At 35.7% G+C, this 13,575-nt stretch overlaps 1 protein-coding gene across 16 annotated transcripts in view; it reads right to left on the minus strand.

The window, feature by feature from the left end:
* ZNF148 (zinc finger protein 148) overlaps window positions 1–13,575 on the minus strand; it is a 142,631-nt gene that overhangs the window by 94,674 nt on the left and 34,382 nt on the right. For 7 of the 16 annotated variants that reach the window (XM_069556164.1, XM_069556216.1, XM_069556199.1 and 4 more), the window contains exon 2: window positions 9,781–9,861. The gene's annotated coding sequence lies outside the window, so the exon portion shown is untranslated. Of the gene's footprint in view, window positions 1–6,966; window positions 7,063–9,780; window positions 9,862–10,953; window positions 12,941–13,575 lie in introns of those variants that run through there. The other 9 variants (XM_069556172.1, XM_069556244.1, XM_069556234.1 and 6 more) reach the window with 5 other exon arrangements.

Consider the following 13,575-nt stretch of genomic DNA (forward strand, 5'->3'; position numbering starts at 1 on the left):
TGGATGTTCACTCATGCATGTCTATTTTAGCAGATAAACTTTTATTTAAAATAAAAAAATTTCAGTAGGATTGTATTAGATATAAATAATACCAAAATGCCAACAGTAACAATAACCTAGGCAGGCAGGGATGGGGGAGTCACAATCTGAAATGACTCCAATATGTTATCTAAAATGCCCAGTTTTCAACAATAAATTATAAGATGAGGAAGGAAGAAAGGAAAGGAAAGGAGAGGAGGGAGGGAGAAAGGAAGGACAGGAGGGAGGGAAAAAGGAAGGACAGGAGGGAAGAAAAATGTGACCCACATTAATAAAAAATAGCAATTGCTACAAATGGTTTCTGAGTATCCCCAGATGTTGGTTTAAGCAAAGATTTCAAAATATCCATATAAACATGTTAAAAATTTTAACAGACCCCCATCTTTAATGTTTAATTATGAAAACAATCAACAAATAAAAAAATTTTCAGTAAGGGTATAGCATTTAGGTAAAAGAACCACATGGAAACTCTGAAGCCGAAAAGTACAATAACTAAAACAAAAACTTCACTACACAATTCAAGACGGCAGAAGAAAATCTATGACCTTGAAGATACATCAGTAGAAAATATTCAATCTGAAGGACAGTGAAGAAAAAAAGGTTGTAGAAAATTGAAGAGAGCCTCAGCAACCAACTTACCAACATTTCTGGAGTTCCAAAGGAGAGGAGAATAAGGGCAGGAAATAAGGTTTTTTTAATAAAACATCAATCAAAAACTTCCCAAATTAGATTTTTCAGCAGAAATCACATCTATAGGTCTTAGAAGTTCAATGAATCTCATGGAGAATAATTACAAAGACACACACCTAGACACATCATAGTCAAACTGTTAAGAACAAACACAAGGAGAAAAATCATGCAAGCATAAAGAGAAAAATTACTCAGCATAGCAGAGAACCATCAACACGATTAACAGCTTTCTTTTTCTTTTTCCCCCTTTAACAATAATACTGTATTATAAAAGCACTTTACAACCCCATCCCATCTTTGAGTACAAGTTACTGGAGATGTGGGCTAATGATTATCTGAAAGCATTTCTCTCGTCAGACCTATAATCCAAGTGCTCTCTGAATATTATAAGGTGATAGTAAGTGGGAAGTGGAGAAGGAAGAGGAAAGAGAGGGGAATAAGGTTCTCCCAGTTAAGGGCTTTGTTACAATGAGGGGATGAGGAAGTATGAAGATATTTTTGCTGTCTTTTCATCCTTATACTGTGTTAAGTAATGCCTGCAACATAAATTCAGCAGGCTTTTCCTGAGCTGTAACTCAGAAATTTACTAACACCTGACTTTCAATCAACAACAGAAGCCAGAAGACAGAGGAATCACATTCTGAAAGTGCTAAAAGAAAAAAACCTGTCAACCAAGAAGGCAACAAAACTACCCTTCGAAATAAAGGCATAATAAACGCTGTCTCAGATCAACAAAGACTGAATTTTTTGCAGACCTGCCATACAAGAAATACTAAAAGAAGTCCATCAGGTTGAAAGGAAATGACACCACACTTAAAATACACAGGAAGAAAAGAACACCAGAAATGGTAAATATGTGGGTTAAGCTAGAAGACTATAAATACATTTTTCTCATTTCTTCTCTTAACATCTTTAAAAGACATAAGTATATATAAAGCAATACTTTTAACACTGTATTGCCAGGTTTATAGCATATATGTATATTATATACATATAGCAATAGTGACAAAATATAATTGACTTCTTTGGTGGCTCAGATGGTAAAATGTCTGCCTGCAATGCGGGAGACCCAGGTTCAATCCCTGGGTTGGGAAGATACCCTGGAGAAGGAAATGGCAACCCACTCTAGTACTCCTGCCTGGAAAATTCCATGGATGGAGGAGGCTGGTAGCCTACAGTCCATGGGGTTGCAAAGAGTTGGACATGACTGAGCGACTTCACTTCACTTCACTTCACTTCAGCGGCAAAATAGAGGAAGGAGAAAATGGAGCTATACTGAGCAAAGTTTCTATATTTTACTGATATTGACTTAGTGTCACTATTAAATGTTTATTTAATATTAAATTTAACATTAAATAAGTTAATGTTAATTTTAACATTAAATAATGTTAAAATTAACATTAAATAAGTCTATTTAATGTTAAAATGTATAATATAAACATTATAGCAACCACAAAGAAAATAAATTATATTTAGAATAAACACCAACAGAGTAACTAATAGGACATACTAAAAGATACTTAACTCAAAAGGCAGTAAGGAAGCACTGAGAAAACCCATGAGATATACATAAAGCAAATGGCAAATGTAAATCCAATGAAGTCCATAATTTAATATGAATGTCTGAACAGCGCAATGGAAAGGTAGAGACTGTCAGACTGGACAAAAAAGCACAAGATTCGATCATGTGCTGCCAGCAAGAGACATACTTTAAATTCAAGACTGAAAGAAAAAAGATGGGGAACAAGGATGGACACACACACACCCTCGTACACACACCCCACTCCCACCCCCATGGAAAGAGTAACCAGAAGACAGGTGGAGTGGTTACATTACAATTAGACAAAACAGACTTTAGGACAAATACTAAAGATGAAGAAAGATATCGCTTTCTAATGACAGCCAATAAATTAAGAAAGTATTGTAACAATTATAAACCCTAAAATAATGAAACAATAACATTATTAAAAAGAAAACAAAATTCAACAAATTATCACTGGAGATTTCAATACTGCACTATAAATAATTTTGCTAAAGATACAGAAAACCTGAAAACAGAAAAACACACTTAATCGACTAGACCTAGCTGGCATGAAAACAGAACACTCTCAATCGACTAGACCTAGCTGGCATATATACAAAACTCCAACAAACAACATAAAAAATATTGTTTCCAAGCACACACTGTCCAGGACAGATCAAATGCTAGACAATTAAACAAGCCTTAAAAATGTAACAGGACTTAAGTCATACAAAGTATGTTTTCCAACCATAACAAAATTTAAGTAGATATCAACTAAATTAGAATTAAGTAGTTATCAACTGGAAAATTTTCAAGTATTTGAAAATTAAACTTCACAATTCTGAATAGTACATACCTCAAAGAAGAAATTAAGAAATGTTAGAGAATACTTTTAACTGAATGAATAAAACAAACGTAACAAAATGGGATGCAGCTTTATAAAGCAGTACTGAGAAGGAATGATATACTTTTATATATTTGAAAAAAAGTGGAAATCTCAAATCAGTGACATGAGCCTCCATTTCAATAAACCAGAAAAAGAGCAAACTAAACCCTAAAGCAAGCTGAAAAAAATATTCAAAATTTAGAGCAGAAATACAAATGAAATACAAAACAGAAAAACAGAGAAAAACTTGGTTCTTTTAGAAAGACTCAAAAAATTTACAAACTTTTACAAAAACTGACCTACAGAAGAGAGAAAAAAAAACAGGATACATACACACACAAACACACACACACACACTTATGGCTGATTCATGCTGTCATATGGCAGAAACCAACACAACATTGTAAAGCAATTATCCTCCAATTAAAAATAAATTTTAAAAAAAAAGAAAAAATACAAGCTACCAAAATTAGAAATGAAAGAAGGGATACTAACACTGAACTCACAAAAATTTAAAGTTTATAAGGGAAGGAATACTATAAACAAATAAATGCCAAGAAATTAAACAACTTTTATAAAACTTCTTAAAAGACACATATTACTGACACATTAACTAAAGAGGAAACAGAAAAATCTGAACAGACTTAGTATTTTAAAATCCTCCCCAAAAGAAATGGCTTCGCTGATGAATTCCATCAAATATTTACAGAGGAAATATCAATCCTTCATAAACTCCTTCACGAAACAAAGGAAGAGGGTACATCTTCCAACTCAATCGGTAAGGCTAGAGTTATATAAAGACATCAGATGAAAACTACACTCCAATGTCTCTCATCAACAGATACAATATGCTTACAAGGTATTAGCAGACTGATCTAGCAACAGATTAAAAAAAAAAAAAAAGCCTATACACCAAGACCAAGTAACATTTATCCCATGAAAGCAAAGCTAGTTTAACATCTGAAAATCAATTAATATAATACACCATATTGAAAGAATAAAGAACAAAAGCTACATGGCTGTCTCAATAAACATAAAAGAAAGCTCTTGTCAAATCATGACCAAAAAAATCTAAACAAACTAAGACTAGAAGAGAACTTCCTCAAACTGATAAAAGGTATCTAAAAAAACCTAACATCATGTTTAATGGTTAAACACTGAATGCTATCCTCCTAAAAACCAGAATGTACATTTTTACCACTTCTATTCAACACTGTACTAAAGATTCTAACTAGTAAAACCAAGTAGGCAAAATCAACCAACCAATTAAGCAAAGATATCTAAATTAGAAAACAAGAAATAAACCTCTAGTGATGTGATTTCATATGTAGAAATTTTCTAAAAAATCCACAAAAAAGTTACAAGGACTAATAATAATAAGCAGTTCAGCAAGGCCACAAGAGATTAGATCAATTTAAAAAATCAATTATATTTCTATAGTGAAATAACAACTTTCTATCGTATCTATCAAAAATTTGAATTAATCATATTTTCTTTCCTATCCCTCAGTAGTTTAAACTTTTTTTTTTCAAGTTAGATTTATCATAGGCATCTTATCTTTTTAGTTGTTATGGTGAACATATACCTCTTCTTCAATAGCCCTAATCCTATTCTTTCTAATAAAAAATCATTTATGTAAAATTGAGTTTATAAGCAGTTCCTTTACAGAATTCTCAGAACTATCAGCACAAAATACAAGCAGGCAGATGAACTGAACAGAAATGATTTCAGAAACAGACTCTGCCTTCCCCAAAAACATGGAAATTCAGTATATGATAAATGTGGCATTTCAAATATGTAGAAAAGAAACACATCATTCAATAACTGAAATGAGGACAAATGGTTAGCCATCTGGAAAACGGTAAAGCTGATCTCTCCATTTACTGCTTATACCAAAAATATTCAATATAAATCAAAAAGATTTTAAACAATTTAACCCATAAAAATAGACAACCCATACAATTTTTCAAGTTCACTGAATCTAAAACTACCAATCCTAAGAAACACAACTATTTTATGTTAATAAGAAAAAAACAATGTCAAACTATGACAAGACAGAAATTCATGTCTTTCAGAGATGTTACAATATGGAAGGAAAAACGAGTCCTACAATCAGTGGTAAAGACCTTCTAAACCTTACACAGGAAACCGCCTCCCCTACCCATGACCATGAATAAAAAGATCACTAACTCAATCACACAAAATTAAAATGTCTACAAGGCAAAAGCAAAATCAAAAGATAAGCAAAAATTGAGTAAAAACAATCTTCTTAACACATGACCAAAAAGATCACTGAAAATATACATATGGCCAGTAACAATGGGGAAAAAATGCTGAAACTCATAACGAAATTTTGAAAATCAATACTAACAAAAACCTGACAAATTTTAAAAAGTTGGACACTAGCTAGTATCATCAAAGAGACAGATTCCCATTTTCCCAGACTACTGATGTAGGGACAACCATTTTGGTTAGGCAATTCAACCACAAATTATTAAATGTACACACTTTTGACCCAACAATTTTTTCCTTAGGAATTTATACTGCAAATGTATTTTTAAATATGTGCAAAAATGTATCCAAGAATATTCATTATATTCCCATTTAATACTATAAAAAAATAAACCTAAATATTCATAAATAAGAGGCTAGTTAAAATAATTATGGTACACTGACATATTGGAATATTACATAGAATGAAATGAGAAGGAATTATATGCAAAGGTACAGAGATTAACAACAAAAAAGGCATTTGGCTAAACAGTATGTATGCTGTGATTTCATTTTTATAATGATTATGTAAATATATGTATACATATACATACGTATGGAAAATACATGGAATGATACATACACATACACAAATGTTAACAGTGAATGGGAATGAGGAGAGCCTTTTTAAATTTTTTTATAACAATCTCTACACCTTAAGTGTCTATTCCTCTTATAATAAACCTAATTAAGAAGTAAAAGACGCTCACTCCTTTGAAGGAAAGTTATGACCAACCTAGATAGCATATTCAAAAGCAGGGACATTACTTTGCCAACAAAGGTCTGTCTAGTCAGGGCTATGGTTTTTCCAATGGTCATGTACGGATGAGAGCAGGACTGTGAAGAAGGCTGAACGCTGAAGTATTGATGCTTTTGAACTGTGGTGTTGGAGAAGACTCTTGAGAGTCCCTTGGACTGCAAGGAGATCCAACCAGTCCATTCTAAAGGAGATCAGCCCTGGGTGTTCTTTGCAAGGACTGACGCTAAAGCTGAAACTCCAGTACTTTGGCCACCTCATGCAGAGTTGACTCATTGGAAAAGACTCTGATGCTGGGAGGGATGGGGGCAGGAGGAGAAGGGGACAACAGAGGATTAGATGGCTGGATGGCATCACCGACTCGATGGACGTGAGTTTGAGTGAACTCCGGGAGTTGGTGATGGACAGGGAGGCCTGGCATGCTGCAATTCATGGGGTTGCATTGGACACGACTGAGCGACTGAACTGAACTGAACTGAAGAAGTAAACAATGTTAAATGAAATCTTAAAATATGACCATTAAATATTTTCAGATCTTCATTTTAAAAGAATACACAAAACAAAATTTATGAGAATCTTAGAATTTTTTTTAGGACATATTCATTTATTCAGACACAAATGCATAATTATAAAGGTTCCAATTTATTAAGTCACCATCAAGTCATTCACCTCATTCTACATATTAATCAGGACTCTTTTGGTTGCAAGTAACAGAACAGAAAGTAGTTTAACTTAAAACTACTGGTTGACACAAATGAGAAGGCTTCAAGCACAGCTGGATCTAGGGACTTATATCAGCACCTGGTTTTGCTATGTCTTGATGCTGTTCTTCTCTATATTGGTCCATTCTTGGGCAAATCTTCCCTGTAGTGGGAAGAGAAGCTTTTATCTTCACAGCTCCAAACCCAGGGGGGGAAAAAAAAAAAGAGTTATGTTTCTCATTCAACAGAATTGCCACTGGTTTAATCAATGAAATGTCCATTCCTAAGGCCAGAGGGAATATTTCATGCAAAGATGGGCTGGATAAAGGACAGAAATGGTATGGACCTAACAAAAGCAGAATACATTAAGAAGAGGTGGCAAGAATACACAGAAGAACTGTACAAAAAAGAGCTTCATGACCCAGATAATCACAATGGTGTGATCCCTCACCTAGAGCCAGACATCCTGGAATGTGAAGTCAAGTGAGCCTTAGAAAGCATCACTACAAACAAAGCTAGTGGACGTGATGGAATTTGACTTGAGCTATTTCAAATCCTGAAAGATGATGCTGTGAAAGTACTGGACTCTATACACCAACAAATTTGGAAAACTTAGCAGAGACCACAGCACTGGAAAAGGTCAGTTTTCATTCCAATCCCAAAGAAAGGCAATGCCAAAGAATGCTCAAACTACCACACAATTGCACTCATCTCACACGCTAGTAAAGTAATGCCCAAAAGTCTCCGAGCCAGGCTTCAGCAGTACGTGAACTGTGAACTTCCAGATGTTCAAGCTGGTTTTAGAAAAGGCAGAGGAACCAGAGATCAAATTGCCAACATCCGCTGGATCATGGAAAAAGCAAGAGAGTTCCAGAAAAACATCTACTTCTGCTTTATTGAATATCCCAAAGCCTTTCACTGTGTGCATCACAATAAACTGTGGAAAATTCTGAAAGAGATGGGAATACCAGACCACCTGATCTGCCTCTTGAGAAACCTACATGCAGGTCAGGAAGCAACAGTTAGAACTGGACATGGAACAACAGACTGGTTCCAAATAGGAAAAGGAGTACGTCAAGGCTGTATATTGTCATCCTGCTTATTTAACTTATACACAGAGTACATCATGAGAAACGCTGGACTGGAGAAAGCACAAGCTGGAATCAAGATTGCCAGGAGAAATATCAATAACCTCAGATATGCAGATGACACCACCCTTATGGCAGAAAGTGAAGAGGAGCTAAAGAGCCTCTTGATGAAAATGAAAGAGGAGAGTGAAAAGGTTGGCTCAAAGCTCAACATTCAGAAAACTACGATCATGGCATCGGGTCCCATCACTTCATGGCAAATAGATGGGGAAACAGTGGAAACAGTGTCAGACTTTATTTTGGGGGGCTCCAAAATCACTGCAGATGGTGACTGCAGACATGAAATTAAAAGACGCTTATTCCTTGGAAGGAAAGTTATGATCAACCTAGATAGCATACTGAAAAGCAGAGACATTACTTTGCCAACAAAGGTCCATCTAGTCAAGGCTATGGTTTTTCCAGTTGTCATGTATGGATTTGAGAACTGGACTGTGAAGAAAGCTGAGCACCAAAGAATTGATGCTTTTGAACTGTGGTATTGGAGAAGACTCTTGAGAGTCCCTTGGACTGCAAGGAGATCCATCCAGTCCATCCTAAAGGAGATCAGTCTTGGGTGTTCATTGGAAGGACTGATGCTAAAGCTGAAACTCCAATACTTTGGCCACCTCATGCAAAGAATTGACTCATTGGAAAAGACTCTGATGCTGGGAGGGATTGGGGGCAGGAGGAGAAGGGACGACAGAGGATGAGATGGCTGGATGGCATCACTGACTTGATGGACACGAGTTTGCGTGAACTCCGGGAGTTGGTGATGGACATGGAGGCCTGGTGTGCTGCGATTCATGGGGTCGCAGAGTCAGACACAACTGAGCGACTGAACTGAACTGAACTGAAGACCAGAGGAATGTTCACTGTGATCATCCAGGCATATAGCGTGGATACACACGGATTAAGAACAGGCTCCTTGCTGAAACAAAAATATCCAAGACCAGGTGGCTTAAACATGCATTTACTTCTCATAGTTCCACAAGCTGGAAATCCAAGATCAAGAGCTGGATTTGAGCTAGTGTCTGGTGAAGATGAGAATCTTAGAACTGTTATGGTCATTAATAATGACATGAGAACATGTGCCACATGTAATTACCCTGAAAACTCTTCATGTTTAATTTTCTTTCACTTTGAAAGATAAAAGCACAGGTCTAATACATGTACCAACATAGCCCAACAAGACATGAGAGGATTTGGGGTCTTCCTAAAATAAGGGACCTTGGGCCTAAAAAAGAGAAATGCAAAAAATCTTGTTAAGTGAGAAAAGATAATGGTTTTCATCAAAGAGAACTAATGACATCAATTATTTCCTGTGTATAGATGTTCACATCATGGTATCTCTATGTAATATTCATGCTGTGTTGTGTGCTTAGTAGCTCAGCCGTGTCTGACTCTTTGCAACCCCATGGACTATAGACTGCCAGGCTCTCTGTCCACAGGGCAGGAATACTGGAGTGGGTTGCCATGTCCTCCTCCAGGGAATCTTCCTGACCCAGGAATCGAACCCAGGTCTCCCACATTGCAGGCCGATTCTTTACCAGCTGAGCCACCAGGGAAGCCCAAGAATACTGGAGTAGGTAGCCTATCCCTTCTCCAAGGGATCCTCCCCACCCAGGAATCGAACCAGGGTCTCCTGCATTACAGGAATATTTAAGTATAAAAGAAAAGGGATTATCCAGGAAGAGCAGAGTACTATCCAACAGCTGTGACAGGTATGTTCATGTTCAAGTATATAGGCATCAATCACAGGTAAGAGTGAAGAAACAGTGCTAGATTACCTCTACAAAGTAGGTCAGGAAAATGCCCATCCCGCCAGATCACGTGGCTGAATTTCCAAGCTGTTGGTTCCTCCCTCTAGCCTATAAAAGTACAAAAATACAGGTTATTCCCCTCAAAAAAATCATGATTAGATACATCCTTAAAGCCAGATAAAACAGTTATAACAGTTATATGAAAATGTGCTAAATCAGACAAAATTCTTTCCATGGATTAAATAATGTTAGTTCACTTAGAACAGTGCAACTGTAATGACCCATCAGTGCTAAATGATTTCATGAAGAAATGACCCAGGCACTAATCGGACTTTTTCAAATTTAGCTTTTAGCTAAGGATTAGGATTTCTTTAAAATCAGGGCAATAGACTAGAATTACCATCAACAACTTAAAATAGGAGGACACAAAATGTACTTCACTAAAATCATATGTTGATGTTCTCAACTACTCAAACAGTTCTATTCCTGATGAAATCTCACAGTAACATTTCCCTCATCTCAAAAGTCTAATTATATTAAAAACATTTGTTTTTGAAACTACAAAAATGTTAAGTATTTAAAATTTTCAAGACAAAGGTGTTTAATAACGTTAAAATCGTCCACAGATTTTTTTTTAATGTCATACTATAATCAATCTTTTGGCAACTTACATAGAAAATTAACCCTCTATGTTGGTACTGCATTGATATTGGACATATATAATTTTCTTCCTGCAATTGGGATATGCTTTCCCCCTATATGAAATGGAGGTAATGAAGACTGAAACCTGAAATTTTATTAGATACAAATAATAGGCCAAATATAACCTTTATTCAGAAATAATTAAGCATTTTATATAATAACCCAAACATACTTTTAGGGCTTAATAAATATCTTGCAAATCAATAAAATTATAATTATAAAAGCTGAACAATTACACTATAAATCTTCAGAAAACAACCAAATATATTAATCCAAAGTTATGTTTAACACAATTTCATCAAGGGATTACCACAGCCTTTCTGATCATTCTGCATTTTCCAGTCCTTAGCCAGTCAGTAGCTTTGTTGCTAAACTAGTCATCATAAACAACAAAAAACCTATTTAAAATAATTTATTTCTACTAACCTCTTAATTGCCTGCCTCAAAGTTTTGTTCCCAAGCATTTAAAAGAGCATATATGCCACTCCTCTCAATTACCTACGAAAGTGAAAGCGAAGTCGCTCAGTCGAGTCCGACTCTTCAGGACCCCATGGACTGTAGCCTACCAGGCTCCTCCCTCCATGGGATTCTCCAGGCAATCACCTATAACTATTTTTAAATATGTATTTTCTATAGCTTTAGCACCAAAAGGATAAAAGCCATAGAACTGTATTATTGTAGCAGACAGTACCAAAAATACGTAAAGTAAAACAAAACTGTATCTGCACTACATTCCTATGCATCACTGTACATTCTTTACTGAATTCAACTTTTAGAGTTTCTAACAGTTCACAGGCATAAAGCTGAACAGAAAAGCCATGGCAAACTCTATCTATATACAGTAAATAAAAAATCTTCAAGTTATAAACTTTGGTATTACATTACAAGTCTTTTAAAGTTGATAGGATATATCAAGTCAACAACCAAGATGTTATTACTTTGAAATGCTAATATTCTGTTGAAAACATTTTCACAAAAAACCTACTTACTTTCCTGCATCACTTTTTATTGAAAGCCCTAAATTAAAGCTGTCGCACATCAAAACTATAACTAGATACGTTAAAAGAGAAAGAAACAAAAATAGTGAAGCAAGAAGGAAAGGGAAACATGTTTCACTCCCAAATACACACATCCCCCAGGTGCACTGAATAATAAAACCTCAAAGTCTAAATCTACACACAGAAACTTTGTAATGTCTTTCCTATCACAACCTTTCCTACCATGGAAACGCACAATTTCCCCTAACTCACAGACTACACAGTCTCTGTCTCTAGAAACCTGAATTATTTAGCATCATCTACCAATTTCACTTCTCCTTCTAAGTGTTTCTATCCCTCTTTCTCCTCTGCCACTCCTCTCTACAAAGAATTGGGAAAAGCATCTACCAGGCTGGAAACCCCTGTAAATACAAAAATAAAGGTATAAAGTTACTTGGACAACCACCTAATGATCAGGTAAAGTGAAAGTCACTCAGTCCTGTCCAACTCTTTGCAATCCTGAGGACTATACAGTCCATGGAATTTCCAGGCCAGAATACTGGAATGGGTAGCCGTTCCCTTCTCCAGGGGATTTTCCCAAATCAGGGATCAAACACGGGTCTCCTACATTGCAGGTGGATTCTTTACCAGCTGAGCCACAAGGGAAGCCCAGTGATCTGGTAAGATCTTCCTCTTTCCCTGCCCCACTTCCCCTACTTAAAGAGTGAGTGAATATTCCTGCTTAGCACCTCTTCTGATTTAAGACTCTGCTGGCTAATTATTCTGTGATTATAATCACTTGCACAGGTATAATCAAATTAAGACAAAACACATATTAAGAAATAAATGAAATTTCTTGCAAGGACCATTAGCTACTACCCTTCCACAGTATTTCAATGTATTTACCAGCAGGTCATTAATTAGGACATTTCTGTCATTAACTGAATCAACATTTTGGATCACCTGATATGTATATGCAAGACTACCTAAGATTTCTAAGACGTACTAAAATACTGTGGTCTCTTCCCAAAGGAGTTCCTAATCTAGCTTGGAGAGTAAATAAACATACAACAGATAATGTTAGTGATGATAATGCAAAGTGTTAAGTGCTATAACTGAAGTCTAAGCATTTTACCACAGGAAAATCAAAGCAGGGATCAATTAATTCTCCCTTCGTTACTTTTCCAAAAGAGAAGAAGTGATCTTTTAATGTTGGTTCCACATTTAAGAATACAATGAATAGTATATGCTTTGGACTTTGGTCAATAATGTTGCTACATCTCTGCAGATATCAACTCAATAAAAAAAGCAAACCTATGATGTGGGTGCTAATATTATTTCCATTTTAAAGAAGAAAAAATTGACCAAAGGTTACAAGTAACTCACCAAAGGTTACAAAATTAGTAAGTGGCAGAACCAAAGCCTTCATAATGGTCTGTGGCTCAAGCGTAAAGAATTTCCCTGCAACGCAGAACACTCCGGTTTGCTCCCTGGATCCAGAAGATCCCCTGGAGAAGGAAACAGTATTCTTGCCTTGGAAATCCCATGGACAGGGAAGCCTGGTGGGCTACAGTCCATAGCTCACAAACAGTTGTACACAACTGAGCAACTAAACCACCACCACAATCAGGCCCTCCAAAATCTACTGTGCTATCCCCTCCCATTTCTCATCACTACTACCACCACCAAATCGTGATGGCTTTAAGAATCTGAGAGGAAAAATGCTTCAAGTCCTTTAGCATTTTTAATTAAATCACATTTGAAAGTATTCAGTCAAATTCTACTTTTACATTAGTTCTTATTTTTATGATTTAATGATACTTTCTGAACAGTGTTAAAAAAAAAAAGTAAAGGAAAAATCTTTGTTTCAGGCAAGAGATTTCTATGAATATGCTTAGAATTTCGACTCAATAACAAAGTAGACATATGTGTTCTTTTAATTTACACTACCTGCTTTGAAAAATTCATTTATTAGAACTCAGAGTGTACTTTTCATGACCAAATCTATCCTGAGGAGGAAAGGAAACCCCCCAAATTCAAACCTACTATCCCAAACACTACCCTAACCAAGTCTTTCTAGAACGATTTTCTGTTTCTACTTTCACCAAGAATTAAGCCAAAATCTTAAAAATTTCACAATCAA

The sequence above is a fragment of the Ovis canadensis genome, chromosome 1 (assembly GCF_042477335.2).
Source record: "Ovis canadensis isolate MfBH-ARS-UI-01 breed Bighorn chromosome 1, ARS-UI_OviCan_v2, whole genome shotgun sequence".
NCBI classification, from domain to species: Eukaryota; Metazoa; Chordata; class Mammalia; order Artiodactyla; family Bovidae; genus Ovis; species Ovis canadensis.